Raw genomic sequence first — 26,852 nt, 5'->3', positions numbered from 1 at the left:
GCTTCGTAATCGTATAGTTTTATATGTGTGTGTGTGTGTGTGTGTGTATGTGTGTGTGTGTGTATGTGTGTGTGTGTATTCTTTGTCATCTGATCCACTGGGTGTATATATACATATATGTATGTATATATGCATACACCCAGTGGCTCAGATGATGAAAAGTCTCCCTGGCTCGGGAAGATCCCAGTGGAGAAGGGAATGGCTACCCACGCCAGTACTCTTGCCTGGAGAATTCCATGGACAGAGGAGCTTGATGGGCTACAGTCCATGGGTGACAGAAGAGTCAGACATGACTGAGCAGCTAACACTTTGAGTTTCACACGTGTGTGTATACATACATATATGTGTGTATGTACATAGTGGGTTGGCCAAAACATCCATTCAGACTGTTCTGTAACATTGTATAAAAAACCCAAACAAACTTTTTGGCCAACCCAATATATATGTATACTTAAGTATATCTGTAGATATGGGTATGTATATACATATGTATAGATAGATGGTTGGGTAATTGAGAGAATACACTTGGAGTGCCTAGGACAGTATCTGGCATGTCAGTTCTCAATCAGTGGTAGTTACGGTTATGAGATAATATTGTGAGAAAACTAATGAATAAACACTAAAATGCTAATCTCAAGAACGAGATACTGGAATATAAAGGACAGCATCTCTTTTGTAAATCCTGCTCTTCTGGGTGTGACTAGTGGCCTTCACTTGAGAAATCATGCTGTTGGGAGGATAAGGAGAATCCCTGCATGCAGGTGAGTACCATCAAGAAGCACTGCAGCTTCTAAAGGTGGACAGCATATTGACCTAATGAGTATCCAGTGAAAAGCAAGAATCCTGCATGAGAAAAGGCAGCAGGATAATGTGCCATTGTATACTGAAGTAGAGATTGTTGGCTTGACTGGGGAAAAGTTACATGCTGAGGCAAACTGTATTTGTTAATTCGTAGAAAAGCAGAATACTAGAGCTAGCTATAAGCGTCTTTCTCAACATTCACTTGGGAGATGAGGAAAGTACATCCCACGAAGGAAGTTTTTATTTTTTGGTTGTAAGTCAGTGCTTTATGAAAGGCTGTTGATATTTTGTCTTTTTTAAAAAAAAACTGACATAATTCATTTTCATTTACTGCAGGTATTTTGTATAATTCAGAAATTCAGGTATGGGATTTTAATACTACATGAGAAGGTTTAAAAGGTTGAAGAAATATCCTTCTAGGATTAGTTATTGAACTTAAGCTAAGGGAAGAAGACTCAAAACCTGTGGAATCTAACAAAAAGAAGGTGCTTCCAGTTTCTAGCTCTAGGTTTACTTTCCTCATTCTTCACAGTCAACAAAGGCATTTGAAAGTGATGAAGAGGCTGATGCTGATGATAGCAGTAATAACTGATGATGAGGATAATAATAATAGCCAATATCAATATTTTAGTGGCACTTGCTATATCTCGGGCTTCCCTGGTGGCTTAGCTGGTAAAGAATCTGCCTGCAATGCAGGAGACCTCAGTATGATCCTTGAGTTGGGAGGATCCCCCGGAGAAGGGAGCGGCTACCCACTCCAGTATTCTGGCCTGGAGAATCCCACGGACTATACATCCACGGGATTGAAAGTCAGTCATCCATGACTGACTCTCACTTTACTGTATCTCAAATACCATTTCAAGCATTGATATATGTTAACTCCTTAATGTTCAGAATAACTCTCAGGAATAGTGTTCCACTTTAGAGACAAGGAAACTAGAAGTCTGAGAGGTTAAGTAACTTATCCAGAGTCACACAGCTAATAAGAGCTGATTTATGAACCAAAATTGTCCGGCTCTGGAGTCTACCATCTAGCCACAGAGATAGACATTTAACCAATAAACACAATTAAAAATATAATTGCAAAGTGCTGTTATTTAATTTGACCCTTATGAGAGCATCAATGTTTGTTTACTTTCAACCCACGAGGTAGCAGTTTCATGCAGTTCAATCTAATACAAGGCAGGAAAAGAAGAGACTGAATGACAGAAAGGACTAACCCGATCTTGCCACTGCTTACAGTTTTTTAATTATTACTCATTATGGAATAAGCTGGGCTTCCCTGGTGGCTCAGCTAGTAAAGAATCTACCTGCATTGTGGGAGACCTGGGTTTGATCCCTGGGTTGGGAAGATACCCTGGAGAAGGGAATGGCTACCCACTCCAGTATTCCAGCCTGGAGAATTCCATGAACTGTATAGTCAGTGGGGTTGCTAAGAGTCTGAGATGACTGAGTGACTTTCACTTCATGGAATAAGCTACAAGTTCCTTAGCAGAGCACAAAGGTTGTATGATTTGACCTCTCTTTACCCTTTGAGCTAAAAGCTGGAACTAGTTATAGTTCCCCCCAAATACCACAAGATTTGATCTCTCAGACCTTTTTTCCTGCTTCTTCAAGTCCCCTTTCCCACCACAACTGTTTGCCTTGTTCCTACTTCATCAGACTAGTGATTTAATGGGCAGTGATTTTCTAGTTCACTGTGCATCCCCATTGCCTGCTTTCAATGCCCATCAAGAAAACAGATGTAAGTATGAGGCCAAGTTTAATACCAGAATCTTGAGCAAACAAAGAACTCATTATCTAAATCTGAGGCAATTGCCTGGTGTCCACATCCGCCTTGGGCAGCATGGGATCCTTAGCACAAAGGCACGTGATAAGACTTTTTAAGAATGTATTCAGTTTACTTGAATGCAAAATATTGACATTTGGTTAACTTTTGTCAACAATTAATCAAATACAGTGCATGGTAATGGTTAATTCCCTGGATGAGTCATTTTAAAAGGCTAGTTGTGCATAGCCAATGAACTCCTCTTGTAAATCCAAGCAGTTGCAGCTGTTGTGAATTTCCCCTCAAGGGATTTGAGAGACAGTATGGAGACAATAGGCATCTTGAGGACACTGCTTTGCAGGCAAGGCTCCGTTTCAGTGAATTTGGAATGGTGAGCAGGTTGAAAATTATACCTGGATGGGGGCCAAGGCCGAGGACCAGATAATGAGCCGAAGCCCCAGTTATATTATTTTTCATAAAAGGAGGATACACAATAGAAATGGAAACAGTGAAGTATTTACATGGAAATATCTTATTACACATGTAAATATATGCACACAAATCTCCACCCTCACCCTGCACACACACTCATTTTCCTGTCTAACTACTATATCATTTCTTTGGAAAGAGAAAGGACACAAAGCTGTAGACATTCTTGAATAGAAACCAGAACATTTGGAAATCTTGTTCTCTGAGCAGAGCGTGGCTATTTTTTTCTCCCAGAAAACTTCCCCGGCTGTGCCTAATAATGGATTTGTAAGGTGTAAGGAATTTGTACAATGTATTCCTATTCACTTTTTTATGAGGGAATATTGCTGGCATGTTGACAGTGGCTCTCATCAGCTTGAGGAGGATGGGTCACTGCTGCCTGGACGGGGCTAGTTTGGTTTGCCACTGAATGAGGTAGGGATTCAGTCCTGATGGTGCGTTTTCCAGTCTATCATAATTGTTAAAACAGGACAACATGTATCATTAGACTGTAGGTGTGAAACACTACCCAACTTCAAAGTCAGAATACTGTATTTCAGTTCACTTATTGTCTTCTGCAGCTCTGTGACTTCTGTTTGGTACTTTACTATAGTTTCTATTTCTTGTTGAAGTTCTCACTGTGTTCGCTCAGTTTTCTTTGAGTTTGGTGAGCATCTTTATGACCGTGATTTTAAACTCTTTATCAGGCAAATTACTTATATCTATTTAAGGTGTTTTTTTTTTCCCCTGAAGTTTTGTCTTATTCCTTTGATTAGAACATATTTCTCTGTTTCATTTCCCTTGTCTCTGTACATTGCTTTCTATGTGTTAGATAAAACAGAGAGCTCTCTCAGTCTTGAAGAAGTGGCCCCATATAGGGGATGACCTGTATCTTTCAACCCTCCCCAGCTCTTGGTTGTCTCTTAAACTTTTGTGATTGTCCAAGCAGCTTATTTTATTGTACTTTATTATTAAAAAAAATTTACTGGAGTAGAATCGCTTTACAATATTGTGTTAGTTTCTACTGTGCAGTAAAGTGAATCAGCTCTACCCATACGTATATCCCCTCTTTTCTGGATTTCTTTCCCATTTAGATCACCATAGAGCATTATTGTGGAGAAGGAAATGGCAACCCACTCCAGTATTGTAGCCTAGAGAATCCCATGGACAGAGGAGCCTGGTGGGCTGCTGTCCATGGGGTCGCACAGTCAGACACGGCTGAAGCGCCTTAGTACGCATGCATGCATTGGGGAAGGAAATGGCAACCCACTCCAGTATTCTTGCCTGGAGAATCCCAGGGACAGAGGAACCTGGTGGGCTGCCGTCTGTGGGGTTGCACAGAATCAGACATGACTGAAGTGACTTAGCAGCAGCAGCATAGCATTACTGAGTCGAGTTCCCTGAGCTATATAGGACAGCCTATTTTTATTTTTATGGCATCCGACTCCAGTACTCTTGTCTGGAAAATCCCATGGACGGAGGAGCCTGGAAAGCTGCGTCCATGGGGTTGCTGAGGGTCAGACACGACTGAGAGACTTCACTTTCACTTTTGACTTTCATGCATTGGAGAGGGAAATGGCAACCCACTCCAGTATTCTTGCCTGGAGAATCCCAGGGACGGGGAACCTGGTGGGCTGCCGTCTATGGGGTCGCACAGAGTCGGACACGACTGAAGTGACTTAGCAGCAGCATTTTTATTTTTAATGGCTCCCATTAGTTGAGGGTGTGCAAAACCTGCAGGTGTTCCAATGGGGAGGGATCTCAGTCAGCACCTAGATTCAGGCTGTTTGGAATTCATACCTTCAGGCAGCAGCTTTTAAAGTATGCAAATACATACAGTCTACAAGTGGAAGACTCACTGGCTGCCAGAGCCAGGCCATCTGGAGGTGTCCCCAGAATGGTAGTCACAAAAATTGGGGCTCCAGATGAGTTTCTAAACTCCTCTCCAGGAGGCCATCAGCAAGGTGTGGCGAGAGGAGAGAGCAAATAAAGATGGCATCCAACTGCCTGGGTTCCCTGAGAGCACCTCTCTAGGTCTCCTTGTGCTTGGCAAACCTGAGGCTACCCCTCAGGCTCCAGAAGAAGCAAATAGGCCTCTTTCATAGAAAGTCAGGGCAATGTTTCAGTCTATAGTCTGTGCAGTGCTCTGGGGGTGCTAGCCTGCCAGAACAGTCTCTCCCATTGTTATAAGGCCCAGAGGACTCCAAAGCAGTTAACCCCCATCCCCACCACCATCTCCAGAGCCTTGCAATCCAGCAGCATCTCCTGGGAGGCAGCCTCAAAACCCGGCCACCAGACGCGTGTGAAGCCTCCCTCTGGGAGATTCTGGCATTTTGGTTTGTCCAAGGAGAGCATGAAGTTAGCACATCCCCTTGGAGAGCTCTGGAAAGGATTGTAAATAGCATTTACACGTGGATTTAATTAGAAACCTGCCCTTTGGGCTGCAGCTAGAAAGCTTAATTAACAGAGAAAGTCTGTGCTCCAGGGAGCTAAAGCCTCTTCCTGTCTCTTGAGGGCGGAAGCGGTTTAAGAACTTTTTCTCCATTGGTTGCTCTTTCTCCTTTGGGACCTACAAGCATAAGTCCCACCCACTTCCAGAGCCGAGCAATCTAGGGGTAGCTGCTACTGAGCAGCCACAAAAACTGGGGCACTGGCCATGTTTGAAAGCTCCCCTTTTGGAGGTACTGTGGCTCTAGAGCATAGCAGAGGGAGAGAATATAGATGGTGCCTGTTGGGAGAAAGAAGGAAATAAGAAAAAAGATGGTATCCACTAACCAGCGTGAGGAAGAGAATGAGGGTAAAAGATGGTGTCCGCCAGCCAGCAGGCCTCTGTGTGGGTCTAAACTCAGATGCTTTAAGATGAGCAAATGAACTTGAGTCGTATCAAATCTGGATGCCTCCGGACCCTCTGTCTCTGCGTTGAGCCCCGTGTCAGGTGAGTCATGAAAGACCCCATTAAGAGGCATTTCTCAGTTCCTTACAGTCTGTGGGTTTCTTGGACTTGAGCCCTGTTGGATTTCAAAGCTATATGTTTCGGGGTATTGTCTCTCAGATGCAAGTGTTACAAGTTGGGAGCCCACTGTGGGGTTCAACTCCTCCCTCCTCAGGGAGCAGCTCCAGGTTTTGAGTTCTCTCTGATTTGTGGGTGGCCATGCTGGGATGGGGTTTATGATGAGGTTTTGTCCCAGCTCCTCCTGCCTGCTTCTATGGGGGCTTTGTCTCCTTGGCTCAATGTGTGTGTGTGTGTGTGCGCATGCTCAGTGGTGTCCGACTCTTTGCGACCCCATGGACTGCAGCACGCTAGGCCTCCCTGTCCATCACCAACTCCCGGAGTTTACCCAAACTCTTGTCCATTGAGTCGGTAACGCCATCCAACCGTCTCATCCTCTGTTGTCCCCTTCTCCTCCTGCCTTCAATCTTTCCCAGCATCACAGCTTTTTCAAATGAGTCAGCTCTTTGCATCAGGTGGCCAAAGTATTGGAGTTTCAGCTTCAACATCAGTCCTTCCAATTATCACTCAGGACTGATCTCCTTTAGGATGGACTGGTTGGATCTCCTTGCAGTCCAAGGGACTCTCAAGAGTCTTCTCCAACACCACAGTTCAAAAGCATCAATTCTTCTGCGCTCAGCTTTCTTTATAGTCAAACTCTCACATCCATACATGGCTACTGGAAAAACCATACATAACCTTGACTGGACGGACCTTCTTTCTCTGGGGAATCTTCACAAATCAGGGATGACACCCGCATTGGCAGGCAGATTCTTTACCACTGTGCCACCTGGGAAGCCTTGGCCAATGTGTTGTAGTTGCTTAGATGGCCTTTAGGTTTTTTCAGAGGAAATTGTCCCATATGTATTATAGCTGCAGATTCTGTGTGTGTTGTGGGAGGAGATGACCCGGGGATCCTCCTCCATCGCCGTCTTGAGCGGAGACCTCCCAAAGTCAGTATGTCGTTTTCTTTAGAAATATGCATAAAAATATACCCAATGTTCTGAAATTGTCAAAAAAAGATTATGAACAATTCCTGCTTCTCACTGTAAAATATTCCTTGCTTCCTTCTTCTTTCCCCCAGTCACACTATAAGTAACTTTCCTATAGCGGTGAAAGGGAGACAGAGGGAAAACAATTAACACCTGATAAATAAGTAATCTTCAAATATTTTTGCTCATATAAACACTGAAGAAAGATTGAAAATGCATGTGCCCCTCATTGCTTTTTAAGAGGCCATCCACACTTTTCAACAGGGTTTTTAAAGATGGCATTTCCATAGTACTGTATTGATGTTTAAAAACCATTGTGCAATTATACTCCAATAAAAATTTAAAACAAAATAAAACTGTTGTATTACTGTTAAACATTCCCACCAAAGTCTAAATACTAGAGCAAATTTGATTCTTTCTAGTAGTATCCATTTATGAAGAAGCACTTAAATTTTTTTATTGAAGTTGAGTGTTGTGTTAGGTGTACAGAAAAGTGATTCAGTTATGCATGTACGTGTTGTGTTAGGTGTACAGAAAAGTGATTCAGTTATGCATATACGTATTCTTTTTCATATTCTTTTCCCTTATGAAAGTGAAAGTCGCTCAGTCCTGTCCAACTCTTTGCAATCCTATGGACTATACAGTCCAGGGAATTCTCCAGGCCAGAATACTGGAGTGTAGCCTATCCCTTCTCCAGGGGATCTTCCTGACCCTGGGATCGAACCAGGGTCTCCTGCATTGCATGCGGATTCTTTACCAGCTGAGCTACATGGGAAACCCGCTTTTCCCTTCTAAGTTATTACAAAATAGTGAGTGTAGGGCCTTTCCTGGTAGTCCAGTGGTTAAGACTCTGTGCTTCCTCTACAGGGCACAAGGGTTTGAACCCTGGTCAGGGAACTAAGACCCACATGCCTAACAGTGCAGCCGAAGAAAGAGGAAAATACTGAGTATAGTTCCCTGTGCTATACAGTAGGTTGTTGTTGGTTTTATATATATTAATAGTAGTGTGCATATGTTAATCGAAACCCCAGTTTATCCCTCTCCCACCCTTCCCTCTTTGGTAACCAAAAATTTATTGGTCTGCAAGCACCTTTTTTTTTTTTTTTTAAGTGCAGAAACTTTCCATGTTTTCTTAGATCTTCTTACTCCACCTCCACCACATAATTCTGTTCTAATGAAAGTATTTTTATGTCCTAAAGCCTTTTGTTGATCACAGACGTCTACTTTTCTGCTACAAAAATTGTTGATATCAATTGAAATTTTCACATGTTCTGTGACCAAAATGGCTAACAGATTGTTATTTTTTCAATTGTTATTTGTATATAATGTGTCAAACATTATTATACATTTTGATACTTATTACATATAAAAATAAGATACTGTTGGAGATTCACCTGTTAATAAGATGGCTTGTTCATTAATTCATGGATCCATGGATTTGTCATTCACTGTTAGAATAAGAGACCTTACAGCATTCATTTCAGTGTTTTTCATTTTTGTAGCTTTCAGTGCTGAAAACCTTCATACAGAAATGTAGATGGGACTTGAAAAAGTTGGGCTAAATTGATGTCACTTAGTTCTAGGAATTCCTCCTGAGTGGCATGCCAAAAATAAATGAGTTATCTTTTATCAAAAAGTGATTCTAAATGATCTCTCAGCTGACAATTCCCTTAGGTCCTTTTTCAATTCTATTGCAACTAAGAAATTGGAAAACTTTTCACCAGCAAAAGGAGTTTTTAGCCCATCATTCCAGTCATTCACTTCCTCGAATTTCTGGGAAGCCCCCAAAGACTGAAGTTTACCAGGACTTATTAAAAGACTGTCTGTCACTATTTCATTTGGAACCATTTTTGCTTAACGTAATCAATTTTGGGAAAAACAAAATAGTACAAAGTTTAATAAACTTTTTGCCGTTGAATAGTTTTTGATAAAGTAATTTTACCCTAAAATGTGCATTAATATATTCTTATCCAAATCTTGGAGCCATAGATTTAGCTGGTTTAATTTCTGAACAAATATCTACCATATCTATTTGTTAAAATATTTCTAACAGTCAAACCTATCCTCCGAATCAGATTTCCTTTCTGAGAAAAAAGGCTAAATAAGCTAATGAACATTCCACCGGCAGTCATATTACTTTAGAATTCTATGATTGACAAACGAGGCAGAGATACTGCCCTGAATTTGTCAGCTGGATGAAATAAGCTGCCGCCACCTTCATTATTTCAGGTTATTTTCCCCTTTGTTTTGCCCTTGTGGGATTTTTCTTAAAAAGTGACATACGCTTTGACAGTAGCAGGGGTTTGAAAAGGAAAAATGACGAATGAACAGCGCTTTTACTCCACTTCCCCGCCCTGCAACATACATGAATTCGAAAATCCCAGGAATGGACCAAAATGCCCCATTTCCGGTGTCAGGAAATGTTACTGAAAGATACTTAACTGAAATATGTGAAAGACTAGAAAAGTTTCTTTACGACTTGTGCTGTGATCCAATGGCTATGACTCCACGCGCCCAATGCAGAGGGTCCGGGTTTGATCACTGGTCAGGGAACTAGATCCCACATGCCTCAACTAAGAGGTTACATGCTGCAACTGAAGATTCCAGATGCTTCCAGGAAGATCGAAGATCCCCACATGGCAACTAAAACGCAGTGCAGCCAAATAAATAAATGCTTTTTAAAAAAAAAGACGAAGTAAAAAAATGTTTCCTAGAGGACCTGCTTATTGTGCCTTAATCTGAAGGGTCTCCAGATACAAGATGTTGAATTGTGGTGGGGATTTATTGCCTTGGGGCAATATAAAAAAGATTTAGAAGAGGTGAAAAGTACATGTTGCTTTTGAAAAGGGAACGAAGGGCAATTGTGACAAGGTGCAATAGATGCTTTCTCTGGCACATCAGTTTAGGTAAGAGTACATACGGATGCTGAAGTCCTGGAAATTGGCTAAGAGAATTCATGCCATACCCACAGGGAAAGACTCTTGCACAGTCTTCGCCTGCTTATGTTCCTCGTTTGCAGAACAGGAGACGATGCGAAAGAATGTTAAATTTTCCTAATGTGATTCATTTCTGAAGATGTTAGCGTGCAGACCCAACTCTCTGGGAGCCCAGAATCCAGCGATCTCTGCTCCATTTTATTGCCAACAGTCATTCCATAGCACTCATTGCACTGTCCTTATCTGTCAAAGAAATGATTCAGAAATATTTTGCTGCTCCTTCCAGGCTACATTTAACATAAACCGTTGCTTCTCAGTTGTAGCTTAGCATCTCCTGTGTTTGGTTCCCTGGGCTCTGCATGGAGTTGGTGCTCACTAAATATGAGATGATGAGCCATGTTTGGATGGTAGCCACAGTTAGCAGTTTGAAAATGATAGACCAATCTAGACAAAAGGACTGATGCTGAAGCTGAAACTGCAATACTTTGGCCACCTGATGTGAAGAACTGACTCATTGGAAAAGACCCTGATGCTGGGAAAGATTGAAGGTGGGAGGAGAAGTTGATGACAGAGGATGAGATGGTTGGATGGCATCACCGACTCGATGGACATGAGTTTGAGTGAACTCTGGGAATTGGTGATGGACAGGGAGACCTGGCGTGCTGCAGTCCATGGGGTCACAAAGAGTCAGACACGACTGAGTGACTAAACTGAAGCTAGACAAAAGTCAGGCTCAGAGAAATAATGGACCCAATGAGCTTGCTGTATGCTGGCAATACCGAGATATGTGATTGAGTCCTTATGTGTGCATGTATGCTAGGTCACTTCAGTCATGTCTGACTCTTTGAGACCCTCTGGACTGTAGCCTACCGGGCTCCTCTGTCCATGAGATTCTCCAGGCAAGAATACTGGAGTGGGTTGCCATGCCCTCCTCCAGGGGATCTTCCTGATGCAGGATTGAACCTGTGTCTCTCATGTCTTCTGCATTGGCAGGCAGGTTCTTTACCATTAGTGCCACTTGAGAAACCCTTACACAACCTTGTAAATCCATAAATCTATAATAAATTGTTACAGATTGCAGTTAGTGGCATGAATGCTAGTGATGAATCCTAGTTCTGTTACTTCCTCACTGAGTTTTTCTGGGCAAGTTTTTTGACCTCTGTGAACCTTAGTTTCTTAGTCTATGAAGTGGGGTTAATAAAGTAGGATTGTTACAAAAATTCAATGAGATAGTATGTGTAAAAAGCATATTACAGTGCTTGGCATATAGTAAGTCCTTGATTAATTTAAATCATGATGCTTTACCAGTGGTGGTTCTGAACAGAGAGAGGTTTTGCTCTTTGGGGACAGTTGGCTTTGTCTGAAGACATCGTTAATTGTCACAGTTGGAAGAACTACTGTTGCCTACTGACTAGCAGCCAGGGACAATGCTAAATAGCGTACAGTACACCAAACAGCTGTGACAGGTTCCAAATGTCACCCTCTACTGAGGTTGCGACACCTGCTCTGTATTGACAAAGTGAATTAATGGTTTCATGAAAGACTGAGAAAACATTTTATCTCTTTTGAAAGTTTGATAAAAAAGATGAAAGCCATGTGATTTTACCAGGCTTAAATAATCTCTTGGGTATGAACATTACAGTATCTTATGCTCCAGCCTTCCTAGGCTTAAAGCCCTTTCATGGTGCCAAATTTATCCTCCTTTGCTTAGAATAGTCCACATCTTGTCTATCTGTTCAGTTTTACCAGTCCTTCACGATTCATAACAAACTCACGTTTCTTATGAAACTTTCCCTTTCATTTCTTGTTGTCCTGGCACACTTTGATCTAGATTTTTTTGCTTCTCATAAATATCTTTCTTCTGTTAACACTTACCACACAGTATCACCATTTTTGGTATGTTTTTTTCCTTTGATATTCTCTGAATCCCTTTAGGGGAGGATTATATCTATGTCTTTCTCTCTCTGTCCCCCACTTTATCGCCTCTGCTACATGGCTGTGAACTTGGTGTCAGCATTAATAAATTTTGAGTAAATGAATGAATGAGTAAATAAAGTAAATTGCATGTTTAGATACTAGAACACAGCATATGGAAACTCTGCTTGGTTCCCAATTTCCTGGGAATTTTCCATTCCTTTTTTAGAGAAATGAAGGTGAACAAGTCTACTGACCCTTAGAAGCACTGGCTAAGAATCAAAGTCAGCCATCTGGAAGCTCAAGTGCAACAGTAGGAAGTGGCTAATCACACATTTATGCCTTTCATGTTATCTAGTTACACTGAGATTATTTTACAAATTTAGTTCTAAAACCATGGTATTGTGTATATGTATGTCTGTTTGTATGTGTAAAGCTATTTGCATGTATTGATGATTCATAGTTTGGGGAGTGTCTTAATTCATAGCACAGTCAAGAGAACATTCCAGGATATTGTGGAGTTTTACCATTTAAGCAGTAGTTAACAAATACAAAGCAAACCATGTTTGCTATATGTAACATATGTTGGTGGCGGTTGAATCCCTAAGTTGTACGTGACTTTTTGTGACCCTGTGGACTGTAGCCCTCCAGGCTTCTGTGTCCATGGGATTTCCCAGGCAAGGATACTGGAGTGGATTGCCATTTCCTTCTCTAGGGGATCTTCCCAATCCAAAGATCATACTCAGGTCTCCTGCATTGCTGGCAGGGTCTTTACCAACTGAGCCACCAAGGAAGCATATGTTCATGTTTAGGAAATTTTTCATAAAACCTTGACATTTATAGATTTTGTCAAAATATGGAAGCAGTTGTAGGAAAATAAATCATGAACTATAGAATAAGTTATGAGAAAAAAGTAATCAAATACACATTATATGTGAAATGTGAAATATGTAAAGGCATAACCATAAAGGTTAATAAGGCATGGTTACTCCTTTTCACCATCAATATTTAAAACAAAAAAGAGCTGTTTTACTATTTGCATATGATGTTATTGCTAACCTAGAAAATCCGAAGAAATCCATGGAAAACCACTAGAATTAATACAATAGACTTGTAAGGTGGCAAGATAAAGACCTCATATCAGTGAAACATTAAATTTTAAAAATGTCATGAAATCGAATTTATAGTAATAAGAAAACAAAATGCGTTTCCTAAGAATAATTTCAGAGAGAAATGTGTGACCCTCATGGGCAACTGTAAAATTTTATAGAAACTGATAGATGCATAAGAGGTCAAATAGTAACTTTCTATAGGAGGAATACCTCTCTCCAGTCATTCCAATAGGCATGCATACTCTTCGTCATATTCTGTTCCATATATAAAGCAATATCCCTGGCCTGCAATCAGTCATACCTCTTTAGTGACTCAGATACTGCAGGCTCCGAGGTAAAGTTTCTGTGTCTTGGGTATTTCTGGATGCACCCTGAAATTTTTGCTTCTCTGCCTTTCACTTTTTAAATTTTTATTACACGTTTGAGATATTATTGTCATGTGCAGCTTTAAGAACTAATACAGAGAAATCCCCTATTACCATTTTCCTAATTTTTCCCAATGATATCATCTTGCAAAGCTATAGTTTAATATCACAACCAGGATATTGACATTAATAGAGTCAAGCTATAGAACAGCGTCACCACCATGAGAATCCATAACATGTCCTTTTAGATCCACAAACACTTCCCTCCTACCCCTGATTGCCCTACTTTAACCTCTTGAAACCACGAGTCTGTTCTCTTGAGTCTTTGATTTTGTCATTTCATGAGTGTTTATAAACATTCCTCCAGCAGGGGAAGAGAGAGGAGCACATCCAGGTGAATATAGAAACCCAGGTTCCTCATTTGCCCTGTTGACTGACACTGACACATATGTGTGTGAGGGGATCCTCATTACTGCTGGATGTGGATGGAAGTCCATGCTCTTTGCTAGCCTACACTGGTTCCCCTGGGATGGAAGGGGTCTGGATGCCTGCTGATTGCTCTCCATGTGGCCTCCATTGACACTGCAAGGAGGGAGCCTCTTCACTGTTGGGTGTAGTGCAAGTTCTCATATACCACTGAGCCTACTCTTGAGACCCACTCCAGTGGAGCAGGGGAGGAATCTTTGTTACTTCTGGGTGAGTATGGAAGTGAGACACCATCCTCACCCCTTTGGTCTCCATTGATATGAAAGACCCATCTCTCTGCTTGGCCTTCTCTCATACCAACCCTGGCAGACGTGTGGGTGCCTTTCTAGATCTTTGCAGGAATGGAAATTAGGCTGTCTACTTGGCTTCTGCCTGGTAAGGTTCGGCTTGGGCCACAGGTTTTTCTGCAGTGTTTGGCTAGAATAGGGTTGATTGATTATTGTCCAGAAGTGATCTATTTTGCTAGCCTGCCCCTTTCTTCATCCTTTGGCTGATAGAAGTGTGTTTTGTTGTTTGGGGGCTTTTATATCCACCCCTGTTGGTGTTTTGAGGTTTCCAGCTTCTTCAGCTCTAAGTCGGGGATATGTGAGGGAAAAGAAAGCCCAGGGAACTTACCAGCATGTTGTTCTTTGAATCTTGAGGTCCTTGGGGGGTCTGCCTTATCAGTGTCATTTCGTGTTTATTTTATATATAACATCTACAGGTTTTAGCTGTACTTTAGCAGAAGGACTAAGGAAAAATACATCTACTCCATTCTCCCAGAAACAGATGCCTCTGCTTTTCATGTGCATCATTTCTTTCTTTTCTGTTGACACTTTTTTCCATGATGGCTATATCAATCCAGTGATATTGTTCTTTACATGTTATGTCTTTAGAATGGGTGATGTCAGTTTTCCTCATAGTATATGCCCAGTGATAACTTCTATTTCTAGAAAACCAAAAATAGCCAAAAGGAAAATGGGAGTCATGGAGAAAAACAGTAAAGCAGTTAAGCAAAAAAAAAAAAAAGTTAACTATAATTAAGTTCTTAAATCATCCTTATGTATAGGCATATGTGGGGGTGAGTAAGTCTTTCCATGTTTGAGGATGAATGTTATTGCCTTTCAAAATCATTCTCCAAAAGACATCCAAGGTGATCTTTTCAAACGTCCTAACTTATTGTCATTTTCCTCATTGTTTTAAGAATAATTTCCTAGCTTTTGAAAGTGACCTATTCAGCCCAGTGGTTCTTGCACTGACCTTTCTAACCTCACCCCCTCTTTCTTCCAGCTAGAGAGAACTCTGAATGTTTTCAAGCTTGTCCTCCCTTGCCTTTGAGTCTGCACATGTTGATCCCTCTGTCTGAAATGCCATCACCCTGTTTCTATATCCCCTCACTTTTATTCATGGTTCTGGTCTCACTTCTGAAATCTTTTTGACCAACAAAGCTTACCTGACCACCCACTCCTGCTTCAAGTCTGGATAACATCTCCCTCATGTTTTATTATATAACATGGTACTTTGGCCCTTTATAATCATCTGTTGAAGACTTCAGGCAAAGCTCTATCTCACTCTTCTATCCTAGGAATCCCATCACCTGTCATATCCTTTTCACCCCTAGAGAGGCTCATAACATTTTAGTTTTACAATTACTTGGCTGTAAACTTGATCACCCATGTGTCGTGGTAGAAAAAAACAGTTCTCCAATTGGTTACATAACACAGAGAAGGTCAGACAGTGTCATAGCCAGTAGTAATTAGCAGAATTCTCATCCAGGGATTCTCCCTTGTGGCTTTTGCACCACACCCTCCTTTAAGGAATGGAAAGGGAGAAAGGTGGTGTCATGGTGAAATTTAACATGTTGAAAGCATTGTAGTTGCCAAAGTAAAATACTTGCAATTTTCTTTACACGCTGATTAAAATTCAGAAAATAATCCAAACATTTGAATATGGGAATCTGAAAGGGAAACAGTGACTAAATGATTGGAGTATTTCAAGGTGCAGTAGATTAGACCACGCAGATCATCAGAAAGAATGCCAGGCAGAACGGGTCATTCTGAATCAGGTTTTGTGGAAACTACAGAAGGAAATCTTTTAAATCTGTCCATTGACTCATTTAACTATTTATTGAATATCTTTTGGGTATTTCAGAAGGTTTGATTATTGCATAGTACTTCCCTTAAAGGAACTTCATATAAAGTAGGGCTGTAATTATTACAAAGAAGTCAGAATGTGTGCCATGAACCAAGAGTTACATTTAATCCAGTTCTAAGCAGTTGAGATGGAATAAAAATAAAATGTGATGTACAAAATACACATATGTGATATGTAAAATGCTATGGCTGTTCAAAAAATATTTACTTTTAGTTGTGAAGATGAACTGGGTTTGAAAAATAGGATTAGCACAGTTAGAAAGGGGATACTTTTGTGGACAATGAAAAGTATTTGTGATGGGGATTGAAGTTAGCTTGTATGGATGGGAAAGTAGGTTAAATCAATAGAACAAGTGGGATTTAGGTCAAGAACGGTAAGGAGGCACTAAATTGTACTGGGACTTGAACTCCAGGCTATAGAGATGGCCTTTCGTCAACTGGCAACGATGGCTCTTGAAGATTTTTGAGCAGGAATATGGCATTTTGAGAGGCATGTTATAAGAATATTAATTTGGTATCTGTGACAGAAATCACTGACTCTGTATATTGTAGAACAAGAAATGTGTTTATAGAGGTTGCAGCTAAATCAAGTCATAAAATAATAAGGTCCAAAATTATCACAGCAGCAGTGGGCATAGCAACTGATATTTATCTGTACTTCCAAACCCCCAAAGTCCTACTGAATCGAGGAGGTAGAGGAGATGAGGAAGGAAAACATGAAAGGCGACTATGGCCTGTGACTTTACTCATCCTCATCACTCTTTATTTGACCCAAAGGGAAATAAGTCTGACAACACCAAACTATACTCAGAATCTTCTTCCTTTCTGACTACTAAGACAAGTGTTACTAGGTCCAACTGTGTATCATTTATCTTGTTCCTTAGGACAAGCTAATTCATAACATGTGCATGAGTACAGTTATAAAAGTTGTCAAAATGTTGAAGTACATACATGCTTGTTGGTAAAAATAGTGTTGCCCCCAAGTCCCTAAATGCCCTTTTACTGATCTGACCCCTTTCTCTAGGCTCATTGATCTGTCCCACAATCCAGCACCTAGAGAGGTCTCATCTACAGATTAGTGTGTGTGTGCGCGCACTCTAAGTCTCTTCAGTCGTGTCCAATTCTTTGCGACCTTGTGGACTGTAGCCCACCAGACTCCTCTGTCCATGGGATTCTCCAGGCAAGGATACTGGAGTGGGTTGCCATCCCCTCCTCCAGGGGATCTTCCCAAGCTGGGGATCAAACATGCGTCTCTTATGTCTCCTGAATTGGCAGGCAGGTTCTTTACGGCTAGTGCCACTTGGGAAGCCCAGCAGATTAGTGGGCGTGCCAGAACTCTGCTTAATGCTACAGCTTATGTATGCTCTTGTTGATCAACGATCACGCCATCTTGGTAACATTTTAAATATTACCCTTACCACAGATAAAGTTTTCACCCAGAAGGTTCTCAACTTTTGTAAGCAAACAGACTTCTGTTGGGCCTACACATGTCTGAATCTCAGAGAGAGATTTGCCCTAAATTTAAGTTGAAAGTCTGTTGCATTAAAATTCTTGGGACTTCACATTTTTTTAAACTTTAAAAAATTGTATGTATTTGTTTATTTTTGACTGTGCCGGGTCTCTGTTGCTGTTTGTGGGCTTTCTCTAGCTGTGGTGCACAGGCTTTTCAGTGCAGTGTCTTCTCTTGTTGCAGAGCACAGGCTCTAGGGCACACGGGCTTCAGTAGTTGTGGCACATGGGTTTAGTTGCCCTGCGGCATGGTGCCCTTAGCTGCCCTTCTTGGACCAAATCTGGGTGCCCTGCATTGGCAGGTGGATTCTTAATCGCTGGACCACCAGGGAAGTCTGGGACTTCACATTTAAATAATGATTAATTGGTAATTTAAAAAACTGTTAATACCCAGTGGTAATGAGACTACAATAAAATATGTATTTTTATTCTTGTTGATGGGAATATGCAGTAATTTGACAGTACTGCTGCTGGGCTTAGTTGCTCAGTCGTGTGTGATGCTTTGCGACCCCATGCACAGTAGGCTAATGAAATACTTAGTAGTATAGTATGAATTTACTGTCTGAAGATCAGTGATTTTCTAGATAATCATGAAATTTAGCTTAAAGAGAATTATCCCTTTGTTGTAGTCTGAGACATAAATGCTAAGGCTTTCAGGTTTTTTGGTAGCATTATGTTGAACACTAGACCAGTTGACTTGTTTCTCAGGACCGATATCACAGGTGGCTCAATGGTCAAGAATCCACCTGCAATGCAGGAGACTTGGGTTCAGTCCCTGGATCAGGAGGATCCCCTGGAGAAGGAAACCTACTCCAGTATTCTTGCCTAGAAAATCCCATGGACAGAGGAGCCTAGAGGGCTATGGTCCTTGGGGTCGCAAAGAGTTGGACATGACTTAGTGCCTAAACAGCAACAGGCTAATGAAAAGTTAGTATTATTTTTCTAAGAAAAAAATATAGTGGATGAAAAATGTAAAGAAACAAGGTGGGTAGGAAAGTTGTTTTTAATTGTAAAAACACTTGTAAATTGTAAAACACTTGGAATCCAACTAAATATTAAACATTTAAAGCATAGTGAAACCAGAGTTCAGCTTCCCTGGTGGCTCAGACGGTAAAGCATCTGCTGCAATGCGGGAGACCCAGGTTCGATTCCTGGGTCGGGAAGATCCCCTGGAGAAGGAAATGGAAATCCACTCCAGCACTCTTGCCTGGAACATCCCATGGATACAGGAGCCTGATAGGTTATAGTCCATGGGGTCGCAAAGAGTCGGACACGACTGAGCGACTTCACTTTCACTTTAAACCAGAGTAGTATAGCTTATGGTAAATTTTATTTTCTTCTTTATACAAGTCTGAGTTATTAACTATTTTAGGATGAACAAATAAAATTAAAGATAATTCTAAGATCTCCAGAGACCTTTCATCAAAGTGATTATACACAGAGTTTTTGTTATAAAACTCAAAATGATGTCACATTTCTCACCCAGACAGTTCATACCTTAAAACAATTAAGAATACAGAGTTTTCAACTAAAAATACTTTGCATAAGTGTTATGTACTCATCCAGGTTATATTTGTGTGTGATATATGTGTTTATATGTGATATGTATATATTATGTCTATATGTGTATGTATGTGTGCACACATATATTCGTAACGTGACTCTTATTTCACTGTCTTCTTTTGCACACAGCCTTTGAACGTTTTGCTTTTTTGTTTTTGTATAGACTTGTCCTAATCCATCACTAATCTCCTTTCTAGTCAGAGCAGGTGTTTACATTTGCAGCATGGCATCCTGCAGCTAGGGTGCCATTTGCTGCTATGGCACCACGCAGTTGCCCATAATTTTGTCCAAATAACCTGTGTTCCAGCCAAATGAGTTAACCAATCACAGAGAGGCTGGCAGGATGCTAATTCATTATACACAGATTCAGATGTGCAGAATCCAGGGCAGTCAATAGTCTCCTCGTCTAATCCTTGATGAAAATGGAAAGGATCTTGACTGTTTAATAAGAAAGTCCCTCGTATGTATGCCTAGGTCCTTGTCTAGTACTTGTGACAAGGATTGACTTAGCCTGGGGAAGCTGGTTCTTTTCTCGTGCAGTGGGTCCCTGTGTTCAGAACCCTAGCACACTATTTATAGGAATTATTGCTTATTCAGAATGAATCCATAAAGTTGAGAAGAAGCATAATATTGTAATAATAAAGAACTTTCTTCCAGGGGCCCCCTACCTAGATATAGCCAAAATGAAAACTTTTGATTTCCACAATTCCCGGGTATATTTTCATCTTCATGAATGGATGCTCTTGGAGTTGTGTACTTCACAGTTTGAAGGGAGCTGATGCAACTGCCCTGAAACTATATTCTTTAAAGAAATTCATTAAGCTTTAAAGGTGAATTGTGCAAAGAACAGAGGCTCTTAATATTTATGGAGAGTTTTAAAATTAATCTTAGGTTATTAATGAGAAGGAATTTTATAAAGTGTAAGTTACTGTATAATAAATATTATTAACTGAAGTAGTCATCGAAAGAATTGATAATTAAAGAATGGAGACTTCTTTAGATTTTATGAATTGCAAACTGGTTGATATTTTCATTTACTTCAGTCAAAAAATTGTGTTGGCAGAAGGAAAATCTAATCTTAGCATGTGATATCTTCAAGAAACACCCTTCCAGTAATTGTAGCTGATAACTGCTAAGATGTTTCTGAAAGGAGAAATTTTATTTTGACAACAAAAAGAACAATTTAAAAAAATGCTTGGTACATTTCCAGGAAGGGAGTCATTTCATACAATAAAGAAAAAACTGTATCCTGGTCTTTACTATCACTTGTAGGACTTTTTCAAACCACAGTTAATTTCATCTTTTCAACTTTTGCTTGGTTTTAGATGAGGAATTTTCTCCCTTGGAAATCAAATTGATTACACCTCTCCCACTAGAATTGTGCAATGCCTTTAAATAGTTCTCCTTAAGTCTGTTTTCGATTATCATTATGAATTTCACAATACACTTCCAAATGTACTTTTGGATATTTTTATCCAAAACACTGTTCTCCAATGTTGTAAACTCTTTATTACTTAAAAGGTTTTGGGGAGTAACAGTGTAAGATTAAGTCCTTTTTGTGTAATACCATTTTCAAATAAATTATAAAATCTGTAGATAAAATCTGACGGCTTATGTGACAAGTTTCTTTAACTTGCTTTTTAGTATTAGTCTATTTATAGAATCATTCAGTAATAGCATCAGAAAGGTCACAGCCATCGTTAAATGTAACTTCTGTATTTTGTAGGAAAAGAAAAAAAAAACAAAAAACCCTTGGCAGTGACCCCATAGCTTGTTAGTGGAGCAGCCAAGATAGCAACTCAGTTGTCTTGACTCAGAGTCTAATGTCCTTTCACATTGCCCTGGTTAGTCCCTCTGACTTTGGTCCTTCCTTCACACTAACCCGTCCTCCACCTTCTGTCCTCCTTTGCTGAGTGACTGCTGGCTCGGGCAATGGGATGAGCAAAGGCTGAGTCAGATGACCAGAAGACTCCCTAAACTTACAAGAGTGTGTTCCCCATGGAGGGACAGAGACAAGTGTGTATGTTACATACAGTGTGATAGGTGCCAGGAGAGGTGAGAGTAACATTTTCCGGGGCACAGAAATGAAGCTGACAAAACCCATCTCAAAAAGTTGGGGATGCTTTGAAGAACGAGTCATTGAGGGTGCAGGAGGTTCACTCAGAGAAAGGACAGCATATGCCAAGGCAGAAGCTAAGTGGAAGATAGGAGAGGGAAGAGAGGGAGATAATATTTACCAAGCACCGGAGCATTTACTGGGCACAACAAGCCTATAAAAGAAGTATAATTAGCGCTTTCATGGTTAAGAAGATTAAAAGTTGGGGGCATTATTATCACATTTACTGAATGCCAACTACATGTCTGGCATGTTTCTTTACTTACATTATTTCAATTAACCCTAGCAACAAATTTATAAGGGAATTGCACACGAAGAAACTAAATCTCAGAAAAATTAAGTAAATTGGTCCAACTGCCAAGTCCAGTAAACTGAGGTGGGGGAGGTGTGGTGCAAACTAGTCTCTGCTTGAGACTTCCCTGGTGGTCCAGTGATTAGGACTTGGCCTTCCAACGCAGGGGGTGTGGGTTCAATCCCTGGTCTGGGAGCTCACTTGCCTCATGGCCAAAAAAATGAAACATCAGACAAAAACAGTATTGTAACAAGTCCAATAAAGACTTTAAAATAAATAAACAAACAAACAACTAGTCTCTGCTCAATTCTGAAGCAGCCTCTGATCAGGATATGGAATTCACGCATTCATTGTAGTAGACTCACAGGAAGGTTACAGGTGGATCAAAGATGTCTTTAAAGATCTAAGTAAAGAGAGAAGATGGACTTCCCTGGTGGCTCAGATGGTAAAGCGTCTGTCTACAATGCGGGAGACCTGGGTTCCATCCCTGGATCGGGAAGATCCGCTGGAGAAGGAAATGGCAATCCATCCAGCACTATTGCCTGGAAAATCCCATGGACAGAGGAGCTTGGTAGGCTACACAGTCCATGGGGTCGCAAAGAGTCGGACACGACTGGGCGACTTCACTTTCCTTTCACTTTAAGGAGAGAAGACTTCATCCTGTTGGTGCAGTTTTTGGTAGAAAGTGATTTGCTCAAATTTTATTTCAGAAAAATGTTCAGGCAGCAACATCTAAGATGGGTTAAAGAGTAGAGGTGAAGACTGAGGGACCAGTGAAATGATTTTGTGAAAATCTGAAAGAGAGGTGATGAGTTGAGATCTAAGATAAGAGAAATGCAGATGGAGAGATAGGTGAAACTTGGAGGGTTTTTAAGGAGTAAAATCCAAACAACATGTTTTTCATGTCAATATTGAAAGAGATGGAAGGAGGAGGAGGAATCAAAGTGATCTCTGAGGTCAGAGAAGTAGTAACTGTGAAATGAAACATATATGTTTGAGACAATGACTTTCTCTTACACATAATTTTCATTTACTTTGAATGTTTTGGCACAGTACCTATTCAGTGTAACAAAACAAGAAAATGTAGATCAGCAAAAATAAACAACCTTGGAAGCCTCGTAATTCTGTCATGAATATATACCATGTGTGTTGGTTGCTCAGCTGTGTCCGACTCTTTGTGACCCCACGGACCGCCAGGCTCCTCCGTCCATGGGATTCTCCAGGCAAGAATACTGGAGTGGGTTGTATTTCCTACTCCAGGGGATCTTCCTGATCCAGGGATCAAACCTGGGTCTCCTGCATTGCAGGCATATTCTTTACCACCAGAGAAACACATCGTGTGTACATAACCTTATAGATTTGTATACGTTTATTAGCCAAAAGATCATACAATACATATGGTGTTTGAGACATGCTTTTATTTACACTTGACTACACAATTTTATTGATGTTCCTTGTCAACATTTTATTTTTATGGCTAATATGCCACTGGATGGATGTGTCGTGAGAATTTAACAGACCCTTCGTGTCTTGACATTCGTGTTATCTCCAGTGCTGTGTAATGACAAACAATAACTATACATACTTATGTGTATAATTAACAATTATACGTACTTATATGTGTAGCTAAGAAATGTTGACTTTCACTTGGACAAATTCTTAGAAATGAATTGCTATATCAAAAGAAGGGCTCCATTTGAGGGTTTTAGTGTGTACCCTCAGGTTTCCCTACAAAGTGGGAGAAAGCCTGTTTGCCGACATGCCTGCCAACAATGGGAATGGGTATTATATCCTCTCAATTTTTTTCAAATTAAAAAGTAGTCATCCGTTTGCATTTCTTCATTATAAGTGAGGTTAGACTATGTATGCAACAATTATTGGTCATTGTCATTTCTTTAATCTCCAGCTTTTTTGTTCTTTGTTAACTTTTCTGTTGAAGTTATCCTATTTTTCATATGATAAAAAAGCCCTTTATGTGTTAAACTTTTATTTCTCCTTAAGGTAGTAACTTGTTTGCTTCCTGCAGATTTTTTGGAAATATTTAACTTGTCTTGGTACATCCAATTATTTTTAACCTATTTTTCTGGCTTGTTTTAAGTTTATATCTTTTCAACAGGGTTAAATTAACCCATTCCTCTTATTGATGGTAAACAATATGTTTGGTTTTGCTTCCATTACCATAGTTTACAATGTTTTGTTATTCGTTCTCTCTGCTATTTTCTTGTCCATTTTCATATCTTTGTTATTTGTGGTTTTTTCCTCCCCCACTGATTTGACGGTTGTGCACTTTTTCTATTCATAGTTTTGTGTATTCTTTGTGTCCAAATTTAAACCTGTTTTTCTTTCACTTTTATCATATTGGTGTATATGAAATGAGAACTTCACCTTTTCCTCTTCCCAACTATCTCCCCGTTTCTCTCAGATTTTAAATCTTTTATCTTTGTAATATGTAAAGATTATTCTTTTTCCATTGGATTATATATATTTTTAAGAAGGGGCTTTATTTGACACTTGTTTTCATTTTTGCAATTATTTTAGCAATATACTACATGTTCCACTACTTTCTTAATTTCAAGCGATTTTTTCAATACCATTTTTCTCAAGTATGAATTCTTTATTTTGACTTCTTTTCAATCAGTGAAATACATACTGATTTCCAGAAGCCATGCACATTCTCACATGTCTTTCTCTTTCCTCATATTTGCCAATAGTTTGTCCAAATACAGAATTTGGGGTTCAAAATATTTTTTGCACATAGCTATATTTGTCATTCTTTTTCCTTACGTTTGTTTTTGCACAGGAGAAGTGAAATGTCCGTTTGCTTTTTGTTTCTTTCTTAGCTGCTTGTAATGCTTTTCCTTTATTCTAGGTGTGAAATACTCTTTATTAATTCTGCTTGGAACTTGATGAGTTTTTATGGCACTAAAATTTCAAGTAAAGAGTATTTTCTTACATTAATATTACAACTTATCCAAGATCTACTCAATTCTGTTGATTTGGAATTTTATGGCTACTTTTTGCTGCCTCCAATGACAATTTATTTTGCTGTTACAGTTTATGTTTTCTTTTCCATCTTTGTATTTCTCTTAATCATTTTTTCCTACAGCTGCTGACTTCTGTTTAAAGGAGACAGTGTTGTCTTGCTTCTTTGTGAAGATCTGTGCAAATATTTACTGAACTTTTTATAGAAATGAATATTCAGAAATATGAATAATTCAATATTTAATGTTATGATGCTTTGAAGTCATGTTCCCCTTTTTCCTGCTGAAGTGCTTTTCATAAGTCACACATCATTATAACTATTTATAAAATAGTTATAAATTTATAAAAACATTTATAAAATGTTTCTTTCATTCTTAAATAGCTACAGATTTATCAAGTTCTGGAATTTTCTACTATGTACATGGGAAAATGTTCTCTTTCATTTTTAAATATAATCAAGAACATTAGAAACATGAGTACTTTTTCTAAGACTAACATTATGAATCTTCTATCTCAATGCTGATTGTTTCTGGTTTTAGCATTATAGTTGTTGAAACAAGGACTTTTACATCTAGGAGACCTGGGTGTGAGACATAGAACATGTAGTGATAAAGAACGTGGCTTCTGGATCCAAATTCTCCTAGTTCAGATCTCAGTTTTGTCACTTACTATATAATTTTGGCTAGTTATTTAACTTCTTAGTGCTTTAATTTTCTCATCTGTCACTAAGTCACTTCAGTCGTGTCCAACTCTGTGCTCCTCCGTCCATGGGATTTTCCAGGCAAGAGTACTGGAGTGGGTTGCCATTGCCTTCTCATCTGTAATATGAGATAAATGATACTTCATAGTGTCATTTCTATGATACTTCTTAAAGAGATTAAAAAGATAATTTACAAAATATGTGGAACAGTCCCTGGGACATAGTGAATGCTGTTTAAATATTTGCTGTAAAATTCTAGCACAGATTTTCATCTCAATTTTGTTGTAAACCTTAAAAAAAAAAACTTTAAAAAAATAAGCCAGAGCTTATCTACCTAGAAACAGGCCTTAAACAAATGATAACAGGAAGATAAAAAGTTTGAATGTATTTAATTAAAAAATATTTGCTTGCTAATTACAACCAAGATTAATGTGATGTTGAATTTTCAATATAAAAATATAATAAGCCAATGTTCAGTTCAGTTCAGTCACTCAGTTGTGTCCGACTCTTTGCAACCCCATGAATCGCAGCACGCCAGGCCTCCCTGTCCATCAACAACTCCTGGAGTTCACTCAAACTCATGTCCATTGAGTCGGTGATGCCATCCAGCCATCTCATCCTCTGTCGTCCCCTTCTCTTTCTGCCCCCAATCTCTCCCAGCATCAGGGTCTTTTCCAATGAGTCAACTCTTCGTGTGAGGTAGCCAAAGTACTGGAGTTTCAGCTTTAGCATCATTCTTTCCAAAGAACACCCAGGACCAATCTCCTTTAGAATGGACTGGTTGGATCTCCTTGCAGTCCAAGGGGCTCTCAAGAGTCTTCTCCAACACCACAGTTCAAAAGCATCAATTCTTCGGTGCTCAGCTTTCTGCACAGTCCAACTCTCACATCCATACATGACCACAGGAAAAACCATAGCTCTGACTAGACAGACCTTTGTTGGCAAAGTAATGTCTCTGCTTTTCAATATGCTCTCTAGGTTGGTCATAACTTTTCTTTCAAGGGGTAAGCGTCTTTTAATTTCATGGCTGCAGTCACCATCTGCAGGGATTTTGGAGCCCAAAAAAATAAAGTCTGACACTGTTTCCACTGTTTCCCCATCTATTTCCCATGAAGTGATGGGACCGGATGCCATGATCTTCGTTTTCTGAATACTGAGCTTTAAGCCAACTTTTTCACTCTCCTCTTTCACTTTCATCAGGAAGCTTTTTAGTTCCTCTTCACTTTCTGCCATAAGGATGGTGTCATTTGCATATCTGAGGTTATTGATATTTCTCCCGGCAATCTTGATTCCAGCTTGTGCTTCTTCCAGCCCAGCATTTCTCATGATGTACTCTGCATATAAGTTAAATAAGTAGGGTGACAATATACAGCCTTGACATACTCTGTTTCCTATTTGGAACCAGTCTGTGTTAAGTACTAAAAAAAAAAAAAAAAACAACAACAACAACTCATAGCTCTATAACCTTTTAACTGAGTAACTTTAGCCTGATCATCAGGTTACTCTAAGCCCCCATTTTCTCTTTAAAATGGACACAGTACTAATAAAAATAATGTACTTATTCATAAAAATATTAGTAATTATTAATACTAATTAGTACTGTGAGTATTAAATGAGATCATGTATATCAAATAGCATCACACATAAGTGTACATTCCTTGGTTATTACTTTTTAAAAATGGTCTAATGCTTACTTGACAATGCTACATTTATTTTGCTTCACTAGG

The 26,852-nt window shown here is 39.6% G+C and overlaps 1 protein-coding gene across 1 annotated transcript in view; it reads left to right on the top strand.

Moving 5' to 3' along the window:
* SVEP1 (sushi, von Willebrand factor type A, EGF and pentraxin domain containing 1) overlaps window positions 1-26,852 on the top strand; it is a 208,721-nt gene that overhangs the window by 43,111 nt on the left and 138,758 nt on the right. The window lies entirely within an intron of this gene.

This window comes from Bos indicus, chromosome 8 (genome assembly GCF_029378745.1).
Source record: "Bos indicus isolate NIAB-ARS_2022 breed Sahiwal x Tharparkar chromosome 8, NIAB-ARS_B.indTharparkar_mat_pri_1.0, whole genome shotgun sequence".
Taxonomy (NCBI): domain Eukaryota; kingdom Metazoa; phylum Chordata; class Mammalia; order Artiodactyla; family Bovidae; genus Bos; species Bos indicus.
Note: the sequence above shows the minus strand (reverse complement) of the source record. Positions and strands in the feature narration are given on the sequence as shown.